Here is a 12,275-nt window from a genome sequence, read left to right as displayed (position 1 = left end):
TACCCCACCACCGCCGGTGCCCCAAGCCTCTATCACCACCGCCGCAGGCGCGCCGGAGACCGCGCGCGCCTTCTCCTTCTTTCTGAAGCGCCCGAAACCCTAGCCCGCGCCGCAACCACGGCGACCGAGCTCTGGATCCGCGGGCTGGAGGTGCAGCACCGCATCCTCCCTCCCCTTCCCTGCACCGTCCGCCTCCTCCTTCCCTTCCCCTACGCCGCCTCCACCGCGCTTGACGACTTCCTCCTCCGCGCCGGAGGCACCGCTCCCCGGCCCCGCCGCTCCCCGGCATGGGGGCGCGCTGCTCCGGGTGGCGCTGGAGCTGGCTCCGCTGGCGGCCACACCGCGCGGTGCTGCAGGTCACGCTCCGGCACGACCTCTCGGCGCACATCTGCCAGATCAGGAAGCGGCTCGACGAGATCTCCGCCAACCACGCCGCCTACCACATCCAGCACGCGCCCTCGCCCTCCTGGGCCGCCTCCTCCGCCACCACCCTCGCCGCCTGGTACACACGCACCCACGCTCCCAAAATTACTTGTGTTCTTCCACTCTGGTTCTTTCTTTCAGATAAAATCAACACCCAAAAGCAGAGACGAAATTAAGAACGAGAAAGAAGTGCTTGGTCAGGATCTATGACTAGCCTAGTATGCGATGCTTTGCATACTTTCGTCCCTGTAACCGCAAGATGGTGCAACTATGCTCCTGGATTCGTGGTTAATCGCGAGTTTGCGACCCAGATCCTGTTACTATTTTTGTAATTAAGTAGCAATCAATTCCTGCCATTTGTTAGGGTTGATAAGAATATTTCTATTGAATGATGTCGCTAGATTCTTGGACACAAGGTTGTGGCTAGCTAACCATGACCTTTCCTCTTGTGCTTAGTTTGTGCCTCAACAACTGTTTCTGCCATTTGCAGTCGCTGTTGCTGTGCCACTCCCCCACCAGCCTCCACCATGCAGAACGAGGTGGGTGACATGGTGGACCTCTACGTCCCCAGGAAGTGGTATGCACACCCTCTTTAGTCTGATGGTGTGTGTTTTGCACTGGTGGATGTGTGCTAATCATTTTCTTCTGCTTCTTGCAGCTCAGCCACCAACAGGATCATCACGGCCAAGGACCACGCCTCTGTCCAGATCATCATTGGTCACGTTGATGAGAATGGCCTCTATGATGGCCGCTTCACCACCTTGGATGGGACTCCATCAATTTACTATCAGTTTAGGTGTTAGTATGCTGTTGATGCTTGTGTTGATGCCATGCTTTTTGTCTTGTCATGTACTGATATTAACTGGCAGCATTATCTCCCATGATTGCTTGCTTTCTTGCTTACTCTATAACCTGTACTGCTAAAACATGTTATCCTACTCCATGATGCTATATCATTTGCAAATACTCCTGGACAACAGCTCCCATGATGTTGCATTAGCTATAATCTGTACTGCTAAAAGAGGAGTGTAAATTGGAGTAATTTTTTCAGCCATTATCTTTGTTTTATTTTGGGCGGATGCTCTCCACTTGAGTACAACTGGGTACTGCATCTCTTTTTGCATTCCTTTTTCAGTCAGTGCTTGAACATTTTTTTAAAGATGAACTGGAATACTTCTAGACAGCAGTACATGGAGTATAGCTGTAACTTCTTGCAGTATAGCTGTAGCAGTCCATTAGGAGTAGTTTTGCATCAGTAGCATTAGGAGTAACTTCTTGCAGAAACTCTTTGACACATATTGTCATGCATGAGTAGCATGTTTGCTTGTTTTGGAGCAGCGATTAAACTACTCCATGTCAAATAAACCTTGCTAGGTGAATCTTTTCCATTAATTAAATTTGTACTGCTTGGAGTAGCCTCCTTGGAGTACTTCTTTTCATGGAGCTGCTTGCAGTAATTTCTGATTTGCAGTCAGATTAGCTTGGAGCAGTAGCATTGCTTGCTCTGCTATTCTCTTCTCTTCTCTTCTTTTAATTAAAATTAACTAAACCTTTTCCTTTAATAAAATTAGCTAAAACTTTCCCAGTTAATTAAAAATAACTGAAACTATTCCTTTAATGCTTGCATAAACTGTTTTAAAGATGAATTGGAGTACTCCTTTAATGAAGGTTTTGTGTAGTCTATTGCTTGCATCAGTACTTCTAAAAATAAACGAATTATTTCATTTAAGTGTACTCTGGACAGCAGTAGTATAGCACTTGCTGCTGCTGTTAAGCTTGCATCAGTACTGGTTGCAGTAGTTTAGTGTAGGACAACAGTAGTATAGGACTTGGTTACTGCTGTTAAGTTTTTCTTTCTCTTCTCTCTTCTCTTCTCTTTGTCTGCTGGACTAAACTTTTCCAGTATACTCCTAGGAGTAATCTTTCTGTGCTGGAGTAGGAATTGCTCTCAGGAGTAGCAGTAGTGATTTGTTTAACAGCAGCAACAACAACAGTGCATATCAATTTATCATGCTGACAACAGTAGTGCACACCAATTTGGAACTGATGCATATCAATACAGTAGTGCACAAAGTTCATCAAACATCATGCAAGTTCGATGCATATCAATTTATCATGCTGACAATAGAAGCATGTGGACCTATCATCGTGATTTCGTATTTCAGTTTGTGGTAATCTAATGATGTTTGATGTCTATTGGTTGCTGTATATGGGCAAGATAAATTGAATCCTGTTGTTTTCTTTTTGATGTACACACATGCAGATGGTTGACACTCATGAACAGCAAGCAACCATACCTAGGTGTTCCAGAGATTGTTGTATTATTTATGTTCTTTTTACTCCCAGAATTATTGCGCGCTCATACTGTCATCACATTGCCTGTTTTTCTTGCTGCATACATGTATATCAAGCATTGTGTTATTTTATTTTTGTTCTTTTTACTCCCAGAATTATTGTGCGCTCATACTGTCATCACATTGCCTGTTTTTCTTGCAGCATACATGTATCTGAAGATTGTACTTCTGTGTTTGCTTAGGCGGATAACTACTAAGTGATTACAAATAATGTGTACTTGTGAATTCTAAGCTCATATTGGTGTCTCACGATCACTTGAGTCTAAGCTTATCATGTTCTAGTTATTATTTGCTTCTGCTGCTTCTATATACACATGTATGTATGTTTAATTATTCACATGTATGTATGTTTAGTTATTTGACATGCTTCCGAAATTGACTGTGGTTTTAGACCGGAACACTATGTTTGTTCAAAGAGTGTCCATGTTGTGTGATATATGATGCTGCTCTGTTGTGCACCTCTCTTTTTTTGTGTGCTGCATCATTGTAGATATGCTTGATAGAGTAAATGATTTCAGTTCTAGTTCTGGATGTGTCCAATGCAAACATTACTCTTAACTGTCAAGTTGACTCTAAAATGTCTCATTAAGTTCATTTCAGATGGTTATTTCTAGATTTAGTACCAATTTATTGTTGACCTGGCTTGTGCTCTGTACCTTGCTTTGTACCAATTTGTTGCATTATTCTGTTATTTACTGTTAAATATGCTGCTAGATTTACTTATATTTTGTTCCTAATCATTTTGTTCTATAACGTGCAGATGCTGGCCTTTCATGTTTCTTCACGAGAATCAAGACAAAGAAGTTGGAAGAAGCTAGTTGGAGCTAGTTCTGGGAGTAATGAAACCCTTTAGGCTGATCCTATTTGTATGTGTGATGTAGCAGAACTTGTAGGGCTCATGTGATAGAGCTGTTATCTAATTTGTATGTGGTAGACTGTACACTTGTAGAGCTGTTATCTAATTGTAAACTTGATGCTGATCACATTTGTATGTATGTTATCTGATATAGCAGATTGCTTCTTGCTGTTATTTGAAGTATTGCGTTAGTTTTCTGTATTGGTATATTGAAATATGAAGAACATGACCTTGACATAACAAATAAAAACAAAGGCTACAGCCCAAAAACAAAGGTGCATAAAAAAATAAAAACAAAGACTACAGCCCAAAAATAAAAAGGCTATAATGTTGGGCCTGGCCCATGTAGCTGACCAAAATTAATAGGAAAAAAATATATAAAAGGCTGATTTGTTGGGCTCGGCCCATCTAAAACACCTAATCGGACCGGGCTGAATCTTGTCAGTGACCTTTTGAATTGGTCGTAATTTTGCCACGTCAGATTGCCACGTCGGATCTGATGTGGCCTGGGCAGACAACTAGTGACCAAAACAAAAGGTCATGGGTTCAACGACCTTCTGTTTTGGTCGTAAACGTCTACGACCTTCTCACAGAGAAGGTCGCTATAGTCAGTTTACGACCCTCAGCTTTTGACCTTCTACTTTTGGTCACAAAAAGGTCACAAATGAAAAACCATGACCTTTCAGTGACCAATAATGGTGGTCACAAGTTGACATATTTCTTGTAGTGGGAGGTAACCATCGCGCGATTCCGACCTCCACACATAAGGAAGACAATCAAAAGAGCACCCCATGCAACAAATTTGTCACATCACTTTTACCATACGTGCATGGTACGAGACTTGCCAACTTCAACACAAGTATTTATCAATTTCATAATTACCCAACTAGCATGACTCTAACATTACCACTTTTATATCTCAAAACAATTATCAAGCATCAAATTGATCATAGTGTTTAATGCACTTTCTATGATAGTTTTTATTATACCCAACTTGGATGCTCATCATTCTAGGACCAATTTTATAACCATAGAAAATACCATGATGTTCTAAAAGACTCTCAAGATAATATAAGTGAAGCATGAGAGATTAACAATTTCTACAAAATCAAGCAACCGCCGTGCTCTAAAAAGTATAAGTGAAGCACATAGAGCAAAACTATCTAGCTCAAAAGATATAAGTGAAGCACATAGAGTATTCTAATATATTCCAAATCATGTGTGTCTCTCTCAAAATGTGTGTACAACAAAGATGATTGTGGTAAACTAAAATGCAAAGACTCATATCATACAAGACGCTCCAAGCAAAACACATATCATGTGGCGAATAAAAATATAGCTCCAAGTAAAGTTACTGATAGACGGAGACGAAAGAGGGGATGCATCAACGCAAAAGCATGTATCTGTGATTTATTAAAATTATTCTCGTGCGTGCAAAAGTTTCTGTTTTTCAGCAGAATCAAATTAACTATCACTGTAGTTTATCCTATAGGTTCTACTTGGCACAAACACTAATTAGAACATAAAACCACATCTAAACAGAAGCTAGATTAAATATTTATTACTAAACAGAAGCAAAAATCAAGAAACAAAAATAAAATTGGGTTGCCTCCCAACAAGCGCTATCGTTTAACGCCCCTAGCTAGGCATAAAAGCGAGGATAGATCTACGTATTGCCATCTTTGGTATTCGAATTTTCAATAGAGCACTTATAGCTTTTAGGAGTTTCTTTCTTTTTAGCAATGATTAAACTCGTAGGCAAGAAATCAAGAAATTCATTTGAAGCAAAAGGTTCCTTTATGATAGAAAGACAATTGGGGTGAACACTTATTGATTTGAGATCCACATTTTCCTTACTAGAAGATTCACCCTTATTTTCAGGAACATAAATAAATTTAGCAGCTTTTGTAGGAGGATTCTGAGTATTTTGCACGGATGAAAAGTCCGACCCTAAGTTGATAACAATATCCTCAAGTTTACTGATTCTCGTAGAATCTAGATCTATTCTTTCGTTAACTATAGGTTCTTTTTATTTAAAAAAATTCAAAGTAGCTCCAACCCTTGATCCATATTGGGTAATTTGGTCATGGATCTTTTTATCCAAATTTTCAATCGACTCAATAGTGGAAACTTTATTCTCAATAATTTCAAGCCTTTGCATCACATGTTCCAAAGTTAAAACAGTTCCATTAACCAAAAGAGGTGGTGGGCCAAACAAATCTAACATAGCATTATAAGCATCAAAAGTATGGCTACACAAGAAACCACCTCCGGTAATGGTATCAAGGATGCATCTATTCCAATGAGTAGTGCCTACATAAAAATTGCGAAGAAGAACGGAAGTAGAGAGCTTCCTAGTAGATCTATTTTGAGCATTGCAAATTCTATGCCAAGCTTCTTTTAGATTTTCTCCCCCATGTTTAAAATTGAGAACTTCATGCTCGGGAGTAACAACGAGGATAGGAGGACTAGCCATGACGACAAGATAAAAGAACTAACACACGAGCACACAAAAGGCAAGCGGAAAAGAGAGGCGAACGGGAAAGAGAGGGCGAATAAAATGGCAAAGGTGAAGTGGGGGAGAGGAAAACGAGAGGCAAATGGCTAATAATGTAATGCGAGGGAGATGAGTTTGTGATGGGTACTTGGTATGTCTTGACTTGAGCGAAGACCTCCCAGGAAACGGCGCAAGAAATCCTTCTTGCTACCTCTTGAGCACTGCGTTGGTTTTCCCTTGAAGAGGAAAGGGTGATGCAGCAAAGTAGCGTAAGTATTTCCCTCAGTTTTTTAGAACCAAGGTACCAATCCAGTAGGAGGCTCCTCAAAATTCCCACACACCTAAACAAACAAACAAGAACCTCGCAACCAACGCGATGAAGGGGTTGTCAATCCCTTCACTATAACTTGTGAAAGTGAGATCTGATAGAGATAATAAGATAAGATAAATATTTTTGGTATTTTTATGATATAGATTGGCAAGTAAAGATGCAAATAAAAGTAGATGGGAAACTTATTTGATAAAAGATAGACCCGAGGGCCATAGGTTTCACTAGTGACTTCTCCCAAGATAGCATAAGTATTACGGCGGGTGAACAAATTACTGTCGAGCAATTGATAGAAAAGTGCATAGTTATGAGAATATGTAGGCATGATCATGTATATAAGCATCACGTCCGTGATAAGTAGATTGAAACAATTTTGCATCTACTACTGTTACTCCACACATCAACCGACTCCTGCCTGCATCTAGAGTATTAAGTTCATGAAGAACAGAGTAACGCATTAAGAAAGATGACATGATGTAGAGGGATAAACTCATGCAATATGATATAAACCCCATCTTTTTATCCTCGATGGAAACAATACAATACGTGCCTTGCTACCCCTGCTATCACTAGGAAAGGACACCGCAAGATTGAACCCAAATCTAAGCACTTCTCCCATTACAAGAAAGATCAATCTAGTAGGCCAAACCAAACTAATAATTCGAAGAGACTTGCAAAGATAACCAATCACACATAAAATAATTCAGAGAAGATTCAATTATTTCTCATAGATAAACTTGATCATAAACCCACAATCCATCGGATCTCGACAAACACACTGCACAAAGAGTTACATCGAATAGATCTCCAAGAAGATCGAGGAGAACTTTGTATTGAGATTCAAAGAGAGAGAAGAAGCCATCTAGCTAATAACTATGGACCCGAAGATCTGTGTTAAACTACTCACAACTCATCGGAGAGGCCTTGGAGATGATGTAGAGGCCCTTCATGGTTGATTCCCCCTCCGCTGGAGCACCGACGAAGGCTCCAAGATGAGATCTCGTGGATATAGAAGGTTGCGGTGGTGGAAATAGTTTTTTGTGGTGCCCCGGGGTGTTTTCGGGGTACATTGATATATATAGGCGAAGGAGGTAGGTCAGGGGGGCCACGAGGGGCCCACGAGGGTGGGGGCGCGCCTGCCCCCCTAGGGCACGCCGGGCACCCTCGTGGCCACCTCGTTTACTTCTTGACATCCACTCCAAGTCTCCTGGATTGCGATTGTTCCAAAAATATCACTCCCGAAGGTTTCATTCCGTTTGGACTCCATTTGATATTCCTTTTCTTCAAAACACTGAAATAGGCAAAAAAACAGCAATTCGGGCTGGGCCTCCGGTTAGTAGGTTAGTCCCAAAAATGATATAAAAGTGTAGAGTAAAGCCCATAAACATCCAACATGGGTAATATAATAGCATGGAACAATCAAAAATTATAGATACGTTGGATACGTATCAAGCCCGAGGAGCCCGCTCCGCTCGGCCGCCGCGGAGTCGCCGGGCCGGAAGACTACGCGCGTCGCCGATGTCGACGCCGTTGCGGCCCCCATTGCTGAGCGGAGCATGTGCGAGGACGTGGAGCGCCGACGCCATGCTGAGGAGCTCGAAGACCTCAAGTGGCGGCAGGCGGTCGCCGCCAACCTCGCTGCCAAGGAGAAGTACAAGGAGTGGCGCCGCATCCGCGAGGAGTAGAAGCCGAAGTACATCGACCTCTGTAACTCCGGCGAGGACAATTGAGCGTCCTTCTCCTCCACGGTGTTGTCCATTGCCATGTCCTCGCCGCCGTCAGATTCGACCCCCTCTAGTACTAGTATTAACGTAGTATGTAGTATGAACTATGTTTGTAGTGTGTTGATCATGTAAAATCTATGTAGTATGTGATGAACTACTCGCGTTAACGAGGTGCAATTTCTCCCGTAAAAGTGTTTTTTCAAATTATGAAGTTTTAGATATGGTTTATGTTCAGCCATGCTAGTTTTCGACCCGCAAAGGCGATCTTCGTGAAACCGCAAACGTGTTTTGCACGTCAAGTTTTTGCGGGGTCTGCTAGAGTTGGTCTAATAGGGGTCTTGTGGAGGTCGTCGCTCGTGGCTGGCCCTCCTGGCCTGCGCGCGTGGCGTCCGCTGGTGGAGTTCCGTTCTTGAAGCCGGCCGCACGCAGTAGCGCCTGGTCGTGCCACCGTGGCCGCCGTTATTTATTTGGTGGCTAAAACAAAAAATCTACTGGAGACTTGATCTATGGGATCGATCTAATGGACTTGAAAATTGGATCTAAACTATACAAGACCAATCTGATCTTTGATCGATTGGATGTTGTGCCCCTGGGAGAGGTATTTAATCTCCTCGGAGGCGGTGCGCTATGAAAGTGGTGGGATGTCCTAGGATTGGCATCGTCATTGAAACTGCCATGAACAAGTTTTACAAGGATGACCTGAGCACGATGATCCAGGCCATCAAGCTCAACCTTACCGTAAGCTTACCACTTCAGGCCTCATCTTTAATCAACCTTGAGTTCTGATTGAGAGGCTATTTTCAGGCTTCACCTACGGACACGCGGTGGCGGGTGGCGTACGCGGCCGATCTGGTGCACCGCACCGCCACGTTCCATGATGGCGAGATCTTCCTTCCCGACGACATCCAGCGGCTCATCCTCCTTGATTCTCACGGGTGCACGGTGGATCCGCGATACGTGCACGAGGGGGAACGGATCAACGTAGGTTGCTTCGTCTCCTTCCCATGCCACTTCACCAGGATCGATGACAGCCTGCCGGTGATTGGCTCGTCGCGTGGTGCTCCATCGTGTGTCGACGAGGCGGCGGGGCTCACGGGTCGTGCTGATATGGAGAAAAGGGACGCGGTACACGGGGACAAGGTTGAGGTGGTCGTGCACGCCCCCTCCCCCGACCTCCATCACGACCGGACAGGAGACCCGGGGTGCTCGGGCGTGGCCCTGGCTACCATGACCCGAATCCTTGCCACGTTGGGGTAGAGGACACCAACTGCCTAGATCTTTCACAAGCTAGGGTTTCGGCCCACGCCCCAGGTACTAATACGCCACTACCTCGCTCTTGCTCCGCGTTTTCAGATCTCGACAAGTGCCTGCTCCATCTCTGGGTGGTTCCGCAGAGGAGAGAAACTAGGGTTCCTCCCTCCTTTTCTTGGTGGGGGGGAAAGATCCGCGGCGACGCTAGATCCTTTGCTCAGGTCGTCGCTTCCCCACCTCCACCCAAAAAACCAGATCAACAAGGTTGCAGGGGCGAAGAGATGAGGGGTAATGGCTTCGGCGCTAGCAGGCATGGCCGCGGGGCGGGGTGGTTCGACCGCGGCGGTGGCCATGGCTGGGACAACAACATGTGGAAGCGCAAGGAGGGCGTGGGCCAGTCCTCGACCACCAAGACATCGGACTCCGACGACACGAGCTTCGACAAGTGGGACACCGCGGCGGGTGCGGGAGGATCTGGGCCGCCGTGCCTAGACCGCATGTCTTCTGCTGTCGACGACGGCGGCGGGGACCAGAACACACGTTGGCTCCAAGGGAAAACGCCTACGCCTGCTGCGGGGCGAGATCCAATTACCCACGCTGGTAACCCTAACCCTGCCCCCGATGCATGTCAAATCTACAATACTGTTGGCCATTACACTGCTAGATGCCCTCAGGCTCTATGTGAGCGATGCAAGAAGAGAGGCCACTTATCTGTTATTTGCACTGATTTACTTCCTTGGGAGTGCATTCCTGCTATGTGTGGCTTCCAATATAAGGGGCAGGGCTTCTGTTATTTTCCTGATTATAGTGTAGAGAGACAGCCGCAGAGAGAGAATACCAATGTGCTCATTACCATTGTGGAAGGGGTCATATCTAAGCAAGACCTGCGGGATGATATGGGGGTATACATTGGGCAGGGCTGGAGATGTTCTTCTCATCTCATAGCCCCTAACAAATATGTCATGAGGTTCCCTAATATGAGAGAGGTTGAGCGTGCTGTTTTTGGGGAATACATTAACCTCAAAAAGCATCAAAAAGTGGTCAGAATCACACCATGGTCTGATGACATGGACTGTGAGGGTTTACTCGAAATTGCGTGGGTGAAAATTAGTAAGATACCTCTTAATAAAAGATGTGACAAGAATGTGGCCTTTGCCGGTGGGTTTGTTGGGGTGACTCTAGAGATTGATATGTCAACAATTATGCATCCCTCGTCTGTTCGGGCTAAGATTGGGTGCTGCAGCATTGATAATTTCTTGTTTCTGCTGAGGGTTGCATGGGGGCCGCTTTTACAAATTCCAGTATGAAGTAGAAGAAGTTCTGGTGAGGAACCCGGTGAAGGAAGATGACACTGTGCCTGTTAGAAATGATCAGAAAGATACCCTGATGTCTACTCCGAAAAGGAAGAGGCAGGACGGGGGTACTGAACCATCTAAGAGTGCTAATGCTCCTGTTGAGCATGGTACATCTTCTTTCAGGGGGGAAGGCCTGTCGCCTGCTCCCTCTTGAGAAAGAGAAAGAAAAAGAGGAGGATAATCTGTCAGACTCATATGAAAGTGATGATGATAAGACTTTATTTATTGAGAAATTGGCCAATGAGAGTTCTGCTCAAGAGGGCTATGAATTGAAATTAGATGTGGAAAATACTCTGACCAGGAGGAAATCATACCTTATAAGAGCACTGATGTGCAAGCATTGCAGATGAATGTGTTTCCTTTGATCGAGAAGAAATGTACACATGCAGAAATAGTAACTGGTGTTTCGCAGGTCTCAGAAGTTACAGGAGAGGTGGATCCAAAGCTGAAGGTATCCAATGATTACCTGGTACATTTACCATCGCCTCATTGTGACAATGAGATCATACCCACGCCTCCATTGGTCCCTGAGACTAACTTGAGGTTTAGTCTTCGATGTGGTCAGGAGAGGCAGGGACACATGATGCAGAAAGCCATGAAGTGGCCAAGAAGAAAAAGCTGGAAGGTAATACTCAAATCCCTAGAAAAATTCTTTTGCTGCTTTGGGGGATGTTGAGTTAATAAGTAGAGCTAATAAGATGGGTGTTCTAATTCCAGATGATCACTTTACTGGCATTGATATCCTGCATGAGTTAGATGATGTTAGAGAAAATCTGTTGAGTAAACAGAATAAAATTGATAAGGAAAATGAGAAAGAGGATGACCTGGTGGTCACAAATGGGTTGGGAAAGCAAGCCCCTCTTAGTTTATCTTGGTTAGAACAAGATGAGTATTGCAGTGAAGATTTCTCTTCTTCTAAATTTGGGAGAAGAAAGAAAAAAAGCAAGTCTGCTGTCAAGCTATCTAGGCTTGTGACTAGAAGCCAAAAGAAAATGACAGTAGAAAGCAAAGATAATTGTAACTCTGCCCTAGCCCCTGGCAGGGTTACCAGGTCCAAAAAACAAATAAACTGTTCCAAATGACAGGTCTCATTTGGAACTGCAGAGTGGTAGGCAAGAAAGGAATGGCCACCTGCCTCTCTGACTTAATAAGTGACAATTTCCTTGATTTCTTGGGCCTACAGGAAACCATGAAGAAAACTTTCTCACCTAAATGCTTGAGAAAAACTGATCCTTTTAATATTTTTGATTGGGTCTGGATCCCCTCATGTGGCAAATCAGGTGGAATCGTTGCAGGAGCTAGAAAAGATAATTTGGACTTGGGGTCTAATAAGAAAGGGAAATTCATGATCCAGCTTGATATGATAGATAGAAATAAAAAATCTGAATGGAGTCTTCTAGTGGTGTATGGCCCAGCTCATGAAGATATGAGGGGGGAGTTCCTATTGGAACTTGCTCAATTTTGTTCTGATATGAACAAACCTAACA

At 44.1% G+C, this 12,275-nt stretch overlaps 1 long non-coding RNA gene and 1 pseudogene across 1 annotated transcript; both read left to right on the top strand.

Annotated features, from left to right (window-relative positions):
* Positions 1–12,275, top strand: part of LOC119361307 — a 28,433-nt pseudogene that overhangs the window by 10,442 nt on the left and 5,716 nt on the right.
* Positions 431–1,190, top strand: LOC119368571. The gene is made up of 3 exons (XR_005176681.1): positions 431–502; positions 914–1,000; positions 1,082–1,190. It is a non-coding gene; the product is annotated as an uncharacterized LOC119368571 (long non-coding RNA).

This window comes from Triticum dicoccoides, chromosome 2B, assembly GCF_002162155.2.
Source record: "Triticum dicoccoides isolate Atlit2015 ecotype Zavitan chromosome 2B, WEW_v2.0, whole genome shotgun sequence".
Lineage (NCBI taxonomy): Eukaryota > Viridiplantae > Streptophyta > Magnoliopsida > Poales > Poaceae > Triticum > Triticum dicoccoides.
The sequence above is the reverse complement of the archived record's forward strand: the minus strand, read 5'-3'. Positions and strand labels throughout refer to the sequence as shown.